Source organism: Saccostrea echinata, unplaced genomic scaffold (assembly GCF_033153115.1).
Source record: "Saccostrea echinata isolate AGI-Se365-2 ecotype Australia unplaced genomic scaffold, CSIRO_AGI_Sech_v1 ptg000051l, whole genome shotgun sequence".
Taxonomy (NCBI): domain Eukaryota; kingdom Metazoa; phylum Mollusca; class Bivalvia; order Ostreida; family Ostreidae; genus Saccostrea; species Saccostrea echinata.
The window spans coordinates 5,208,370-5,223,659 of record NW_026889800.1 but is presented as its reverse complement, the minus strand read 5'-3'; the positions used below and the strand labels follow the sequence as shown (position 1 = coordinate 5,223,659).

At 36.1% G+C, this 15,290-nt stretch overlaps 1 pseudogene; it reads right to left on the bottom strand.

Annotated features, from left to right (window-relative positions):
- Window positions 1-15,290, bottom strand: part of LOC133203662 (serine/threonine-protein kinase TBK1-like) — a 63,838-nt pseudogene that overhangs the window by 11,510 nt on the left and 37,038 nt on the right.

Genomic DNA, 15,290 nt, shown 5'->3' with positions numbered 1-15,290 from the left:
TTACACATTGATAAGCACAAGATCCTTTTTGTCTCTGACCTAGACAGCTAACAAAGAAAACTCTCAATTACATCAACTGAGCACCAAAGGTCAATTATAAATCTGAGTAATATGCTTCAGACATGTACTGAGTAGTTTGTGAACTTAATTATCGACAACAATATTTAATTTTATCTGATGCAACAAAAATCACATAAAAGCATGTATACTATGATAACAATAATACAATCTTTTCTTTTTGCTAAAATTTTGTTGCTGATTAATATCGTGACAATCAGCTATTGGATTCAGTTGACTGTGCAATATGTCACATTGGTTTTATTTTCCCACAACAAACATGACAAATATAATTTCTTTTTCTAAACACGGCCAGGTTTTTTAGAACTCTGGGTCAGTTGGGTTACCTCAGCGATATTTCCGCCAGCTGCATGAGTTCTTGTTCCTGTATAGACAGAGTCACGTACTGTACAGTTAGGTGAGCAATGGCGCTCGTCTTGTGTGCCACGTAGGCATCCTTGTCGTAGGAAATAGGGTTACTGCTGAAGAATTGAGGAATGGGTGCTACAAAGAAAACAAACCATTCCTAATGCCAATAGTAATTCAAGCCTGAATGCAGAAAAAGTATGTCCTTAATAATTCAATTGATCAGACTATTTAAATATTTACACTGAATGCATAAAACTGTACACATGGAGAAATTGTAGTGTAATAATTACTTAACTACTGCATTATCTACAATATATAACTAAGCTCCAGACATAATAATTTACAAAAAATCTGACTGCAGCAATTCCTACATTTACACAGTCGTGTAATTATATCAGATAGTAAGTTTTCAATCCCCCAGCAGATGGCAAATGTACACACTTTTCTGAGTAGTGTCAAGTATATTCATATGTTAAATCATATTTCATATAATGTAAACAATGCATAAAATATGTCTGATCTATCTCTCTCCAAAATCAAAACACTTGTATTCATTTTCCATTGAAAAGGAATATTGTTATGCTAGAGAATAAATTAGTCAGAATATCTATTGATCATTACATTACACATTACATATCAAGTTCATTTAAATTCCAGAATTAATTCAAGTTTTTTTGTTTTTTTTTACTATTATTATATTAATTCTATTAAAGTGCCATGCATGCAGCTGCTGTTGATAAATGATTCACATCAAATATTAAACAAGCTTCAACCATTAGTTTTTACTACTAGGTATAAAATGACTTGGCCCTGACATGTCAAGTTCACATCTAACATATGCCTACATACAGGTGGGGTGTAGCCCCTTCATTTGCTGAACATTTGGCAGATGATACTTTGTTATGCTGTGTAAATCAACAGTTTATAAATATGACATTCACCATGAACAAGGTTGAAAGTACTGCAGATTATCTAGGAAAAAATTCAGTATTCACAAGATTTGCCAATTTTTGATTATAATATCAATATTTGTATCCCCAACCCTATAAAGAATGAGGCACATTTCCAATTTGCACCTACTGGCCAGTCATGCTTGTTTCATGTTGGTTTCAAACAAAAAAAAAATCTGGTTTGTTTGATAGGTCTATCAAACTTTACTCATAGGTTGTACAGGATAGCAATGACCACTTCCCCTGGTTATAGTTTTAGAGATCTGGGATAGGTTGAACAGGATATCAATGACCACTACCCCTGTTTATAGTTTTAGAGATCTGGGATAGGTTGGACAGGATATCAATGACCACTACCCCTGGTTATAGTTTTAGAGATCTGGGATAGGTTGGACAGGATAACAATGACCAATACCCCTGGTTATAGTTTTAGAGATCTGGGATAGGTTGGACAGGAAAACAATGACCAATACCCCTGGTTATAGTTTTAGAGATCTGGGATAGGTTGGACAGGATATCAATGACCACTTCCCCTGCTTATAGTTTTAGAGATCTGGGATAGGTTGGACAGGATAACAATGACCACTACCCCTGGTTATAGTTTTAGAGATCTGGGATAGGTTGGACAGGAAAACAATGACCACTACCCCTGGTTATAGTTTTAGAGATCTGGGATAGGTTGGACAGGAAAACAATGACCACTACCCCTGGTTATAGATTTAGAGATCTTGGATAGGTTGGACAGGATATCAATGACCACTTCCCCTGGTTATAGTTTTAGAGATCAGGGATAGGTTGGACAGGAAAACAATGACCACTACCCCTGGTTATAGTTTTAGAGATCTGGGATAGGTTGGACAGGAAAACAATGACCACTACCCCTGGTTATAGTTTTAGAGATCTGGGATAGGTTGGACAGGAAAACAATGACCACTGCCCCTGGTTATAGTTTAAGATATCTGGGATAGGTTGGACAGGATATCAATGACCACTACCCCTGGTTATAGTTTTAGAGATCTGGGATAGGTTGGACAGGAAAACAATGACCACTACCCTTGTTTAGTTTTAGGAATCTTGGATAGGTTGGACAGGATAACAATGACCATTACCCCTGGGTAGGTTTAGGGATCTCTGTTTCAAATCACAACATGTGAATCTACAAACATAATATGAACAGACAAACAGACATTTGAACAGGGGGATAAAAATAAACTCCCAAATGTGTACAATGCAGTGGTGAAAGGGGGGTATATAATTTTTTGAACCCTCTGATTAATAATCATGAACCTCATAACACAAGTTTGATGGTGTATATGCATGGTATTTTTTTCATATTAAAGATTTTCTGCTATTAACATTCAAATCCAAGATTCCAAAATTCTGGTTTTCTTTTTCTTGAATTTTTTTTCATCAAATTTTATAAAAATAAATCTTATTTATATAATGATGGGTTATGGAAGGGGGTACACTGTGAACTTTATTTATATTTGTGAGGTTCAATAATTGCATGCAATCAATGTTTTACTGCTTTGTCATGTTTTGATGGAACCTAATTTTGATGTGCGTAAGGGTGACCAATGAAATCTGAAAACATTTACCATCCAAAACAATGACCATAATTCCATTATTTTTTTTTTTTATTTTTTTTTTTTTTATTTTTTTATTATCATTATTATTATTTTTTTTTTTTTGATCATTTAAAAATCAATTCTCCTTTAAACATGTAACTAGTGGAATTGCAGACATGTTCCCCCTGTTTTTAATACTTTTTAATCTAACAGTAGGATTTTGAGAGTCAGCTTCAGCACATGTAGCCCATTGCCTCTGCTGTAGTAATGCTTTTGCTGTAACTCATATCAAGATATCCAAGTACACATGTACAGAAAACATTTGACCATGAAACCATGGAGTCATTAAAACACTCCTTATTCAGATGAAGTGTTAGATAACATTTATCTGATTACGACAGGGTGTAGGAGTTCTAAGGTACTTTTAAAAAAAAACACTTTAAAGAATCAGACATCGAAGCCACAGTAAATTTAGGCGGGAAACAAGTACACCCAGCAATAATTAATGACAACAGAAATTTCTTGAACATTGACAAAGTTCTAAATTTACTCAATGCTATATCTATATATATACATATAAATTGATTCTTTGACATTAGTATGTATGCATGTCCACCCTCTATATGAACTTATAAATAATACGATCCGGCCCACATAAAGATGGTATTTATAAACATGTGGAATGTTGAGAAACCTGTCAGATAGCTAACTCAATATTTATCTACATATTTGTCATAAAGTACTGCACTAGCATTCTCCAAAAAAAATTACTCATTTTAAAAGAATTACTGTAAACCAACTTTTATTCGCGACGACTTTATTTCGCGATTTACCGGGGATAAACTAGTTTGCGACGATTAATTTTCGCGATCAAGCCTTTTTTTGATCTGTTGTTAATAGAAAGAGAGACTTTAAGGACCAGTTCACGGCGAGAAATATGCGCGATGACGAGGCTCTCGCGAACCTCGCAAAAATTTCTCGCACACAAATAAAAGTTGGTTTACAGTATTCCATTCATATAATTTTCAAGAATTTTTTTCACAAAGTACAACAGTTTTTAAGAAGAGTTTTGAAAAGCTTATAGGTAGACTTTACCTATTCATCAGTCCTCAAAACAGATAAGCATATGCAAATGTTGTCTACATCTAAACAATATATATAATTATCCCTAATAAAATCATGATAATGGAATATGCCATGATTTGAACAAACAAGAGGCCCATGGGCCTTAACGGTTACCTGAGTATAATACAACAATTTCGAAGTTAAATACACTGATAGATGAAGCAATGTGCCCTAAAGCAAGAGAAGTAGGAAGATCAGGATCAACAAAATAATTAGTCTAGTATTCAGTATCAACTCATGAATTAAGTTCTAATCTGTCCCCCACTTAACACTATCACCATGCAGACTATTGACAAACTATTAGTGCTTCTGTACTATTTTTAAACCCATATTAAGACCTCTAGCACTGACCTCTCTTATGGTCTTTGAAGAACTTTTAATAAGATAAGTTATTTTTGTCTCATTTTTATTTATCTATTAATTACAGGTCTACCTGATTATTAAAACTAAGAAAGTACTTTTTCATTATACGATAAACATTCTTGCATAATTATCTTATTCTATTAACCTTTCAATTACATTATTTACAGTGATTAATTATCAAAGGTGAATGGAAAAGGGGAATAACTTCTCTCAGTAGAATACAAATTAATAGAGCCCTGCCCAGGACCAGAATGCTTAGACAAATGGTCCAGATGTTTAAAAATCTGGTAGAAATACACTTACTCATATCATTTAAACTTTTCCTCAGTTTGCTTCCGATATACCCAGAAGCAGAGAAGAATTTCACAGGTACAATGCATTTTCACTACAGATTCAACAAAGCCTTACCCTAACACAAGAACCCAAGACCAAGGGTCAAGAAATTTACAAATTTGGAAGAGTTACCCTCATCATCATAACTATGGACTTCAAAGAATTAACATTTTTCCTCTATATTATCAAACCCCCCCCCCCTCCTTATGCCAGAACCCCTGACCCTAGGACCACAAGATTTAAAAATTCTGTTCAAAGCTCCCATTTTCATCATAGCTAGGCAATTTATTTATCAACTCAACACTAAGGAGCAGACAGGATTAATTAATGATTAATTAATAGAATTAATGCTTTTTCACTATATAATCAATAGAGCCCCCCCCCCCTCCTCAAGAACCCCAAAAACTGAGGCCATATATTTAAAAATTTTGGAAGAGGCATCCTTGTCTATCATAATCATGCACTTAGTTTGTTTAAATAATCTCCAGTAGCAGAGAATAAGATTTTCAAAGAATCAATGCATTTTCACTATATAATCAATAGAGCCCCACCCTAACACCAGAACCCCTGACCCTGGGGCCATGAAATTCACAATTTTTGAAAAGGCATCCTTATGCATCATAACCATGCACTTAGTTTGTTTAAATAGTTTCCAGTAGCAGAGAAGAAGATTTTCAAAGAATCAATGCATTTTCACTATATAATCAATAGAGCCCCGCCCTAACACCAGAACCCCTGACCCTGGGGCCATGAATTTCACAATTTTGGAAGAGGCAATCTTTCTCATCATAACTATGTACTTAGTAACTTTATTTAATACCCAGGAGCAGAGAAGAAGATTTTCAAAGAATTAAAGCATTTTCACTATATAATCAATAGAGCCCCACCCTAACACCAGAACCCCTGACCCAGGGGCCATGGCTTTCACAATTCTGGAAGAGGCCCACCTCCTCATCATAACTATGTACTTAGTTTATCACCTTTGATAAGTACATAGGTATGATGAGCAAAAGTGCCTTTTCAAAATTGTGAAATTCATGGCCCCAGGGTCAGGGGTTCTGGTGTTAGGGCATGGCTCTATAGATTACTGTAGATTCCTTATTTTACGCGATTGATTATGTAGTGAAAAAGCATTAATTCATTGAAAATCTTCCTCTCTGCTTCTGGATATTTAATAAAGTAACTAAGTACATAGTTATAATGAGCAAGAGTGCCTCTTCCAAAATTGTGAAATTCATGGCCCCAGGGTCAGGGGTTCTGGTGTTGGGGCGGGGCTCTATCAACTATATAGTGAAAATGCATTATTTCTTTGAAAATCTTCTCCTCTGCTCCTGGGTATTAATCTATAGAGCCCCGCCCTAACACCAGAACCCCTGACCCTGGGGCCATGAATTTCACAATTTTGGAAGATGCAATCTTGCTCATCATAACTATGTACTTAGTTCTTTTAATTAATACCCAGGAGCAGAGAAGAAGATTTTCAAAGAATTAATGCTTTTTCACTATAATCTATAGAGCCCCGCCCTAACACCAGAACCCCTGACCCTGGGGCCATGAATTTCACAATTTTGGAAGAGGCACTCTTTCTCATCATTACTATGTACTTAGTTCTTTTATTTAATACCCAGGAGCAGAGAAAAAGATTTTCAAAGAATTAATGCATTTTCACAATATACTGTAGATTCCTAAATATACGCGAGGAATAAATTATCGCGTAATTACACGAGAAACACCACTCGCAAAATAAAATTACTCGCTTTTATTTTTATGGTGCTTTAATGTATGTTAAATCTCTAGATAAATCACACATTCGCGAATTATTGTTCTTGCGATTTGACGCGTTTGGACCATTTCGCGATATTAAGTACTCGCTTAAAATAAGGAATCTACAGTAATCTATAGAGCCATGCCCTAACACCAGAACCCCTGACCCTGGGGCCATGAATTTCACAATTTTGGAAGAGGCACTCTTGCTCATCATAACTATGTACTTAGTTCCTTTATTTAATACCCAGGAGCAGAGAAGAAGATTTTCAAAGAATTAATGCATTTTCACTATATAATCTATAGAGCCACGCCCTAACACCAGAACCCCTGACCCTGGGGCCATGAATTTCACAATTTTGGAAGAGGCACTCTTGCTCATCATAACTATGTACTTAGTTCCTTTATTTAATACCCAGGAGCAGAGAAGAAGATTTTCAAAGAATTAATGCATTTTCACTATATAATCTATAGAGCCACGCCCTAACACCAGAACCCCTGACCCTGTGGCCATGAATTTCACAATTTTGGAAGAGGCACTCTTGCTCATCATAACTATGTACTTAGTAACTTTATTTAATACCCAGGAGCAGAGAAGAAGATTTTCAAAGAAATAATGCACTTTCACTATATGATCTATATAGCCCCACCCTGGGGCCAGAACCCCTGACCCTGGGGCCATGAATTTCACAATTTTGGTAGAGGGCTCAATGCTTATTACAATGATGCCAACAGTTTGACTGCTTGATGTCCAGGAGTAAAGAAGAAGATTTTTAAAGATTGCATTATTTTTGGTGGTTTTAGCACCACCCCTCAGGCCCCAGGGGGGCAGGGACCATGAAATTCAAAATTTTTGTTCCCCTTCACCTATAGATGCTATATACCAAATTTGGTTGAAATTGGTTGAGCGGTTCTAGAGAAGAAGTTAAAAATGTTCAAAAGTTAACGCACGACGGACGACGCACGATGACGGACGAAAACAGATAGCAATAGGTCACCTGAGTGACTCAGGTGACCTAAAAATACTCTTCCCATAGAAGCTTGCATGCTTACCAGTTTTGTTTGAAACTGAACCCCTATACTGATGTCTTAACTATCTGTGTACCACAGTGACATGACTTAACGTAGGTCGCGGGTTTGCTGACGTCATTAAAACTGGGTTTCACAATGAAAAAGAAATTTCAGTACATCATTATCTAGCTATAACTTTTGTTGGAATTGGTATTTTATTGTTACAATATTATTTAAGGCACAACTTATCACAAATAATATAGGCTTTTTACGATTTGAATAGTCGATACAATATTTATATAAAACTTTTGTTGGAAATGGTAGTTTAGTTTAATATTGTTTATAGAACAAACTGAAGTTATCAGGTATAATGAAGGCTTATTACGATTCGAATCCAATACTGGAAGTATTAGAAAGCGTTTCATTATGCGTTATCAATCGCATTCCGCAGAGCTTGGAATTTTCGGCTTGTCAGAAAGGTCCGCGAAATTGCGATTGATTAGATATCACACAGTATATGGGCACAAGTTTCAACTGACCTCTTTTCCTTTGAACATATTTGAATTAACAGTTTGTTTAATTAATAAAGAAATCATTATATAAACAATCGCAAATACACCTATTACATTAAAAGTTTAACCTTTATTTTTAAAGAGGACATTTTAAAAAATATTTAAAGGTTTATCACAAATTAAAAACTGCTAAGGTACTATGATACATAAACTAATACATTTTTTGAGCGACACTGACCTCCTGTCAGTAAACACAGGCACTTGGGATATGGATTCCCCCTTTCCATTTTTTTCTCTTTATATCTGGGATCGAGTCACCTTTTTCCTATTTTTGTATTCTAATACCGACAATTTACCCTTAGGTCATAAAGATGCCCTTAGATGCGGGTGATTTAATCAAAATATTTATTAATCGGGGGCACATGAAAATTAAATGGAAACATGAAACGGAAGAAGAATGTGTACAAAATTATTTCATGTTTTCTTATGCTTTAGATAAATAATCATGCGAAGTTTAAGAAGTGAGTTAAACAACGAGAAAATCTCTCTTTCTATGTATCAGTCGAAACGATATATTTAAAAACAGCTTATAGAGACAAAGGGTTACATTATAGATAGCATATAGTACATGTTAGAATACAAAATTAGGAAAAAGGTGACTCGACCCAAGATTTAAAAAGAAAACAAGGGGCCCATGGGCCACAACGCTCACCTGAGTAACTTTGGCCCTGCTGTTTTTCACCTGATTTCCCCCTTGTAATACCTATTGTGGCCCCGCCCTACCCCAGGGGTCATGATTTGAACAATTTAGAATCTACACTACCCAAGGATGCTTCCACATAAGTTTCAGCTTTTCTGGCCCACTGGTTCTTGAGAAGAAGATTTTTAAAGATATTTTCTACATATTTCAATGTAAAACTTGGATTCCCTATTTTGGCCCCGCCCTACCCCTGGGGGTCATGGTTTTTACAATTTAGAATCTACACTACCCCAGGATGCTTCCACATAAGTTTCAGCTTTTCTGGCCCACTGGTTCTTGAGAAGAAGATTTTTAAAGATATTTTCTACATATTTCAATGTAAAACTTGGATTCCCTATTGTGGCCCCGCCCTACCCCTGGGGGTCATGGTTTTTACAATTTAGAATCTACACTACCCCAGGATGCTTCCACATAAGTTTCAGCTTTTCTGGCCCACTGGTTCTTGAGAAGAAGATTTTTAAAGATTTTTTCTACATTTTTCAATGTAAAACTTGGATTCCCTATTGTGGCCCCGCCCTACCCCCGGGGGTCATGATTTTAACAATTTAAAATCTACACTACCCCAGGATGCTTCCACATAAGTTTCAGCTTTTCTGGCCCACTGGTTCTTGAGAAGAAGATTTTTAAAGATATTTTCTACATATTTCAATGTAAAACTTGGATTCCCTATTGTGGCCCCGCCCTACCCCTGGGGGTCATGGTTTTTACAATTTAGAATCTACACTACCCAAGGATGCTTCCACATAAGTTTCAGCTTTTCTGGCCCAGTGGTTCTTGAGAAGAAAATTTTTAAAGATTTTTTCTACATATTTCAATGTAAAACTTGGATTCCCTATTGTGGCCCCGCCCTACCCCCGGGGGTCATGATTTTAACAATTTAGAATCTACACTACCCCAGGATGCTTCCACATAAGTTTCAGCTTTTCTGGCCCACTGGTTCTTGAGAAGAAGATTTTTAAAGATTTTTTCTACATTTTTCAATGTAAAACTTGGATTCCCTATTGTGGCCCCGCCCTACCCCCGGGGGTCATGATTTTAACAATTTAGAATCTACACTACCCAAGGATGCTTCCACATAAGTTTCAGCTTTTCTGGCCCACTGGTTCTTGAGAAGAAGATTTTTAAAGATTTTTTCTACATTTTTCAATGTAAAACTTGGATTCCCTATTGTGGCCCCGCCCTACCCCCGGGGGTCATGATTTTAACAATTTAAAATCTACACTACCCCAGGATGCTTCCACATAAGTTTCAGCTTTTCTGGCCCACTGGTACAATGCTGTTATATACAGATTTTATTCGCTTCTTTGCTTTCCATGTCCAACCAGTCGAATGTTATATACATTGAAAGTCTTTTGAAACCAAAAAAAAAATCTGCCTGTTAATTACATCAGATAAAATTCATTTTTAGATTCTCGTCCCATTTACCCCTCTAAAAATGTCTCTTTCTTTTGGTTTTTTCTTCTGTTCTTATATGTATAATCTTAAAATCAAGTTCAGATTTTTTTGAGTTATCCCCTGTCTGTATGTAAAAATAAATAAAAACACTTTTTTTTTAATATATACTGAAAATACAATGTATTTAGCCGGGACGATATTTGGCGGAAATTCATTCATTAAGAAGTTATCGTAGCTACATGTATGAGCACATTGCTGAATGTTCTAAATAAAAACATTTCATATGTATAATTGAATAAGAGCATAACCGTTTTCTGCCAGCACGCTGGAAAAAATACACAGCCAAATGTAGGATACTTATCTACGAAAAAGAAAAGAAAACAAACAGAAAAGATACGGTAAGAAAACAACACATAAAGAAAATACATTGAAAGAAGGAAACTAAAGGACTGATTGTCGTTTTACGTCCCCTGAGAATCCCACTGTTGGACATGGAGACCGGTCCTTCGGGTGAGACCGTATAAACAGAGGTCCCGTGTCGCAGTAGGTGCTGGCACGAAAAAGATCCCTCACTGCTCAATGGCCGTAAGTGCCGAGTATAGGACAAAATTTGCAACTCTCCACCGGCAAGTGGAAGCGTCTCTATATGAGTGAAATATTTTACAGTGGGACGTTAAACAACATACAAACAAACAAACAAACAAACATCCCTTGAGATAATTTTCACTAATATGAGACGTACAAAGAATATTAAAAGAGAAACATGTCTAATAATCATTTCATTGCTATTGAATTATGATACGATTTGTGGGTCATATGAAAGCATATAGACGTGAATTAAAAATATTTTAATTTGTTTTTCTGCTCTGTATACCGGATCGATATTCACGACATCAAGCGTGACGTCGCGATATTTTATGACGTAGTTCTTAAAAATGTTAAATTTTGCGGAATAAAAGCAATTGTCTACATATAAATTACGAGAAAACAAACCCGAAGACATATTAATTTTTTCACCTAGATTTATTTCAAATCAATTCTATTTTAAGACACTAAAGGTGGAACAATTTCGTCTGCACCATTTAAATGTTAATGATATTTTTTGAAAAAAAAATCTTGCCTGAAAACGAGCCGAAATCGACATTTTTCCTACATAATTCAATACAATAAAGTCGAAAATGTTACTACAACAATGGCATCTTTGGCATTTAATTATATAAAAACGATGCAGACGAATTTTATAAAATTTTCAGAGAATGTAAAACAAAGGTAGAGGAATCATATATCTAATTTTCATGGCATGTTTTCGGACATTTTTAAAAGGCCTGCAAACCCGCGACCTACGTTAAACAACAGACAAAACATTCTTCTCAGCCCTGCCAAAGATCAATTTGCCCCTGAGACAAAAAATCCCTTTTATAAAATCATTTTAGCAATTATTTTGATCTCAATTATATAGACTGATGAATACTGCCTCTTGGCTTGTTATTCTTCGCAACCAGTATAATTTGAAATATAGATTTATTAATCTAAATTTTAATTAGTGGATATTTTAACAAGTCTAGCAGGGTGTCAATACAAGTAAATTTGTTTGCCTACTGCAAAATGTTGCAACTTGACAGTCTTATTCATGGTTATTTCAAAATCTGATCAAAAGGGAAATTTCTCTTTTCTCTCTTTCTTTTTCTCTCTGTTTTACAGACTTGTATTTCAGGCAGTCTAAACCTCTGTTGGTTCGTTCTCCCTCTCTCTTTCCCTCCCCTCTCCCTCTCTCTCTGTATGTATATATTACAGACTAATGAATATTACAGGCAGACTAAGCCTCTGTTGATCTAGATTCTCTTTACCTCCCCCACTATCTCTCTCTCTCTTTTGCTCCCTCTCTCCTTCCCTCCCCTTTCTCTCTCTTCCCTCCCTCTCTCTCTCACTCTGTGATTTACAGACTTACTTATTTCAGGCAGACTAAGCCTCTGCTGATCTAGCCTGTCTCTCTCTCTGTATGTATTACAGACTTACATATTTCAGGCAGACTCAGTCTCTGTTGATCTAGCCTCTCTGTGTGTGGGGGGGTGGGAGGGGGGTGTTCCAGACTTACGTATTTTAGGCAGACTAAGCCTCTGTTGATCTAGCCTCTCTCTCTCTCTGTATGTATTACAGACTTACGTATTTCAGGCAGACTAAGCCTCTGTTGATCTAGCCTCTGTGTGTGTGTGTGTGTGAGAGGGTGTGTGTGTGTGTGTGTGTGTGTGTGTGTGTGTTACAGACTTACGTATTTCAGGCAGACTAAGTCTCTGTTGATCTAGCCTCTCTCTCTGGTACAGATACAGCTGACCGTGAAGGACATTCTTTGGCCAGTTCTGAATCTCAGCTGTCATGTCAATAACCTCACTAATCTCTCTGTTATGGTACAGAATCAGCTGTTCACTGGCCGCTATCTCTGTCTCCTTGGCGATCAGTTCCTGACACTTGGCAAACCTTTAAGATAAAGCTAAAAATTCTATTACGTTTGCCTAAACTGTTGCAATATTTTTAGAAATATACAAAAAAATGCTCAGGAACTGAACAATAATATCTATTAGTTGTAGTGAAACTTTCTATAGTGGTGTTAATTTCTATTAATTGATTGTGTCGAACTGTCCATTTAATTTTGTTGGTGGTACAGAAGTGTGTGTTCCTACCTATCAGTTTTATTGATGTACATTTTGTTGTTGGACCCTGAAGAACAATTGAATAGTTTGATGGTGATCATCTCTCTAAGTGACTGGACTGTCTCAAAAAACTTCTCAAAGGTCCATCTAAGTGTGGTGTTACTCTCCAACAAACCGGACATAATGGGGGTCACTATAGACTTCAGAAACCTGTAACACAATATCTACTTATAATACAGTACATTTACACAGTATGAAAATGAATGCACTACATGGGCGATCATTAATTGTTCCATAAAATCAGGTATGCCATTATCTTGATTACTTCGAATGATTGTGTATTTTTATTTCTCTCAGATTTTTTGTGTATTTTTACGTACGGAGACAGTAGACAGGTACGTGGTAGGTCTGTCTTCCATTCGATCTCTCCGTTCTCTGTCCTCTGTATCCCAGATATCACTCCCGGGGCTTTTTGTGTCGTTATCATATACCTGTTAACCAAAAGATTTATCACAACACTAGGATTGAAAGATTTATGGCCAGCATTATAGCCATACATTAAAAAAATGAAACTTTTAAACATACTATTTAACAGAACAATACCTTTATTATATCAGCATCAAATGAATTTGAAGTCATTAATAATTTTTTGTGTGCTGTGTACATGTAGCGAGTCTCCTAAATTGCCCCTCTTCAACCATTAACATTTTTTGCCCCCTCATACTCTCCAGTGAGTTTTGAGGTTGTGTACTTACATGGTCTCTGTATTCTTCCTTCCCCCATAGGGTTGGAATGGCAGGTGCCCTGTGGCAGTGTGGTAGATGGTCACCCCCAGACTCCACAGGTCTACCACTGCTCCAAAATCCTGACTTCTCTGTCGCCGCAACACAGCACGCTCATACATGTTGGGATCCTGTTCAGTACAGACAATAACTACATGTACATACCGGTAAGTATACAGCTTTATCAGGAAAGGCATTATATAATGGTTTATTTCCTATGTAGCTTGTAACACAAGCTTTGATCCATTACAAAGTCGGGTGTAAATTTCTGTATGCCCGACTTGAGCCAGGGGGTAAAAAATGTGACGTCACAATGCATAGTTTCTCTGTGATAAAAAGCAAATATTATGACGTCACGATGCATTGTATAGAACATAGTAAATCTTATCGATAGCTTGAAACACAGTTGATTGGACTTGTTTACGAAGAATTTCTTTGGGTACATAGGAAATAAATTCGTTATCCAGGTCCAGTCAAGGGTGTATGGGGATTTACCCCTGGTTGTATTCCATACACCCTTCGGCCGCAGGGTGTGTGGAATAAAACCTGGGGTAAATCCCCATACACCCTTGATTGAACCTGGATAACTAATAGTGTACCATGCAAGGGTTTGTGAAAATCACTGGCCATAACACTGTAATCCAGTTTCTTATATTCCATAACATTTCAGTTCTTCATTAAATTTATATCCTTCAAACTTGTCAAAATCAATTTCAAAATCTGCATTACACTACAACTGTATATCCAATATACTACTATTTAATTTTCTAATGTAAGATTTGTGGTCTCAAAATTTACTTCCATATCATATGAATAATTTGTACAATTCTTGGTGACATATTCCTGTGCCAGACAAATCATATAACATACTAGATATTCCTCTGTTCCATATATAGACGTAAATGTTTCCTCTTCTTCTAGCTTTCTGGCTGCTCCAAAGTCTGTCAGTTTGTAAATAGATCTAGGAAAAAAAATGTATTGCTGAAAACAATGTCAATGAGAAACATTTACTCCTAAAAATGTTGACAACTGATTTTAAACCATTATTGTCAAATCAAAGGTCTGCGTAGAGTCAATTGAAAGTAATGTGATAATTTTGATTTTTTTTTTTTACTTAATTAAGTGATGAAAGTGACAAAAGCATGCATTTCACATGCATGTTGGTAGATACAAATTTTTTAAATACTTCTTATTGACTTCCAAAGACAACATGGAAAACTTTGAATGCAAAGGTCAAATTTGCTAAATGGCAATCATTTTTACAGCTTAAGATTACAGGGCAACAGAGCTTTTTTCTGTCACAAGAAACATGTTTTTAACCCAACATATATTAAAATGAATGTACTCACTGAAATCACTTATTCTATGTAGGGGCTCAATATTCATTGTTTTCATGGTATGAAAAGACTAGTGAATTTATGTCCTCCACGAAGTGAAAAAATTTCAAAACAAGAGGCCCATGGGCAACAACACTCACCTGAGTTACTTTGGTCCAACTGTTCTTCAACAGATTTTCCAACTTGCAATGCCTGTTGGGGCCCCACTCTACCCCTGGGGCATGATTTGAACAATTTAGAATCTACACTATCCCAGGATGCTTCCATGTAAGTTTCAGCTTTTCTAGCCCAGTGGTTTTTGAGAAGAAGATTTTAA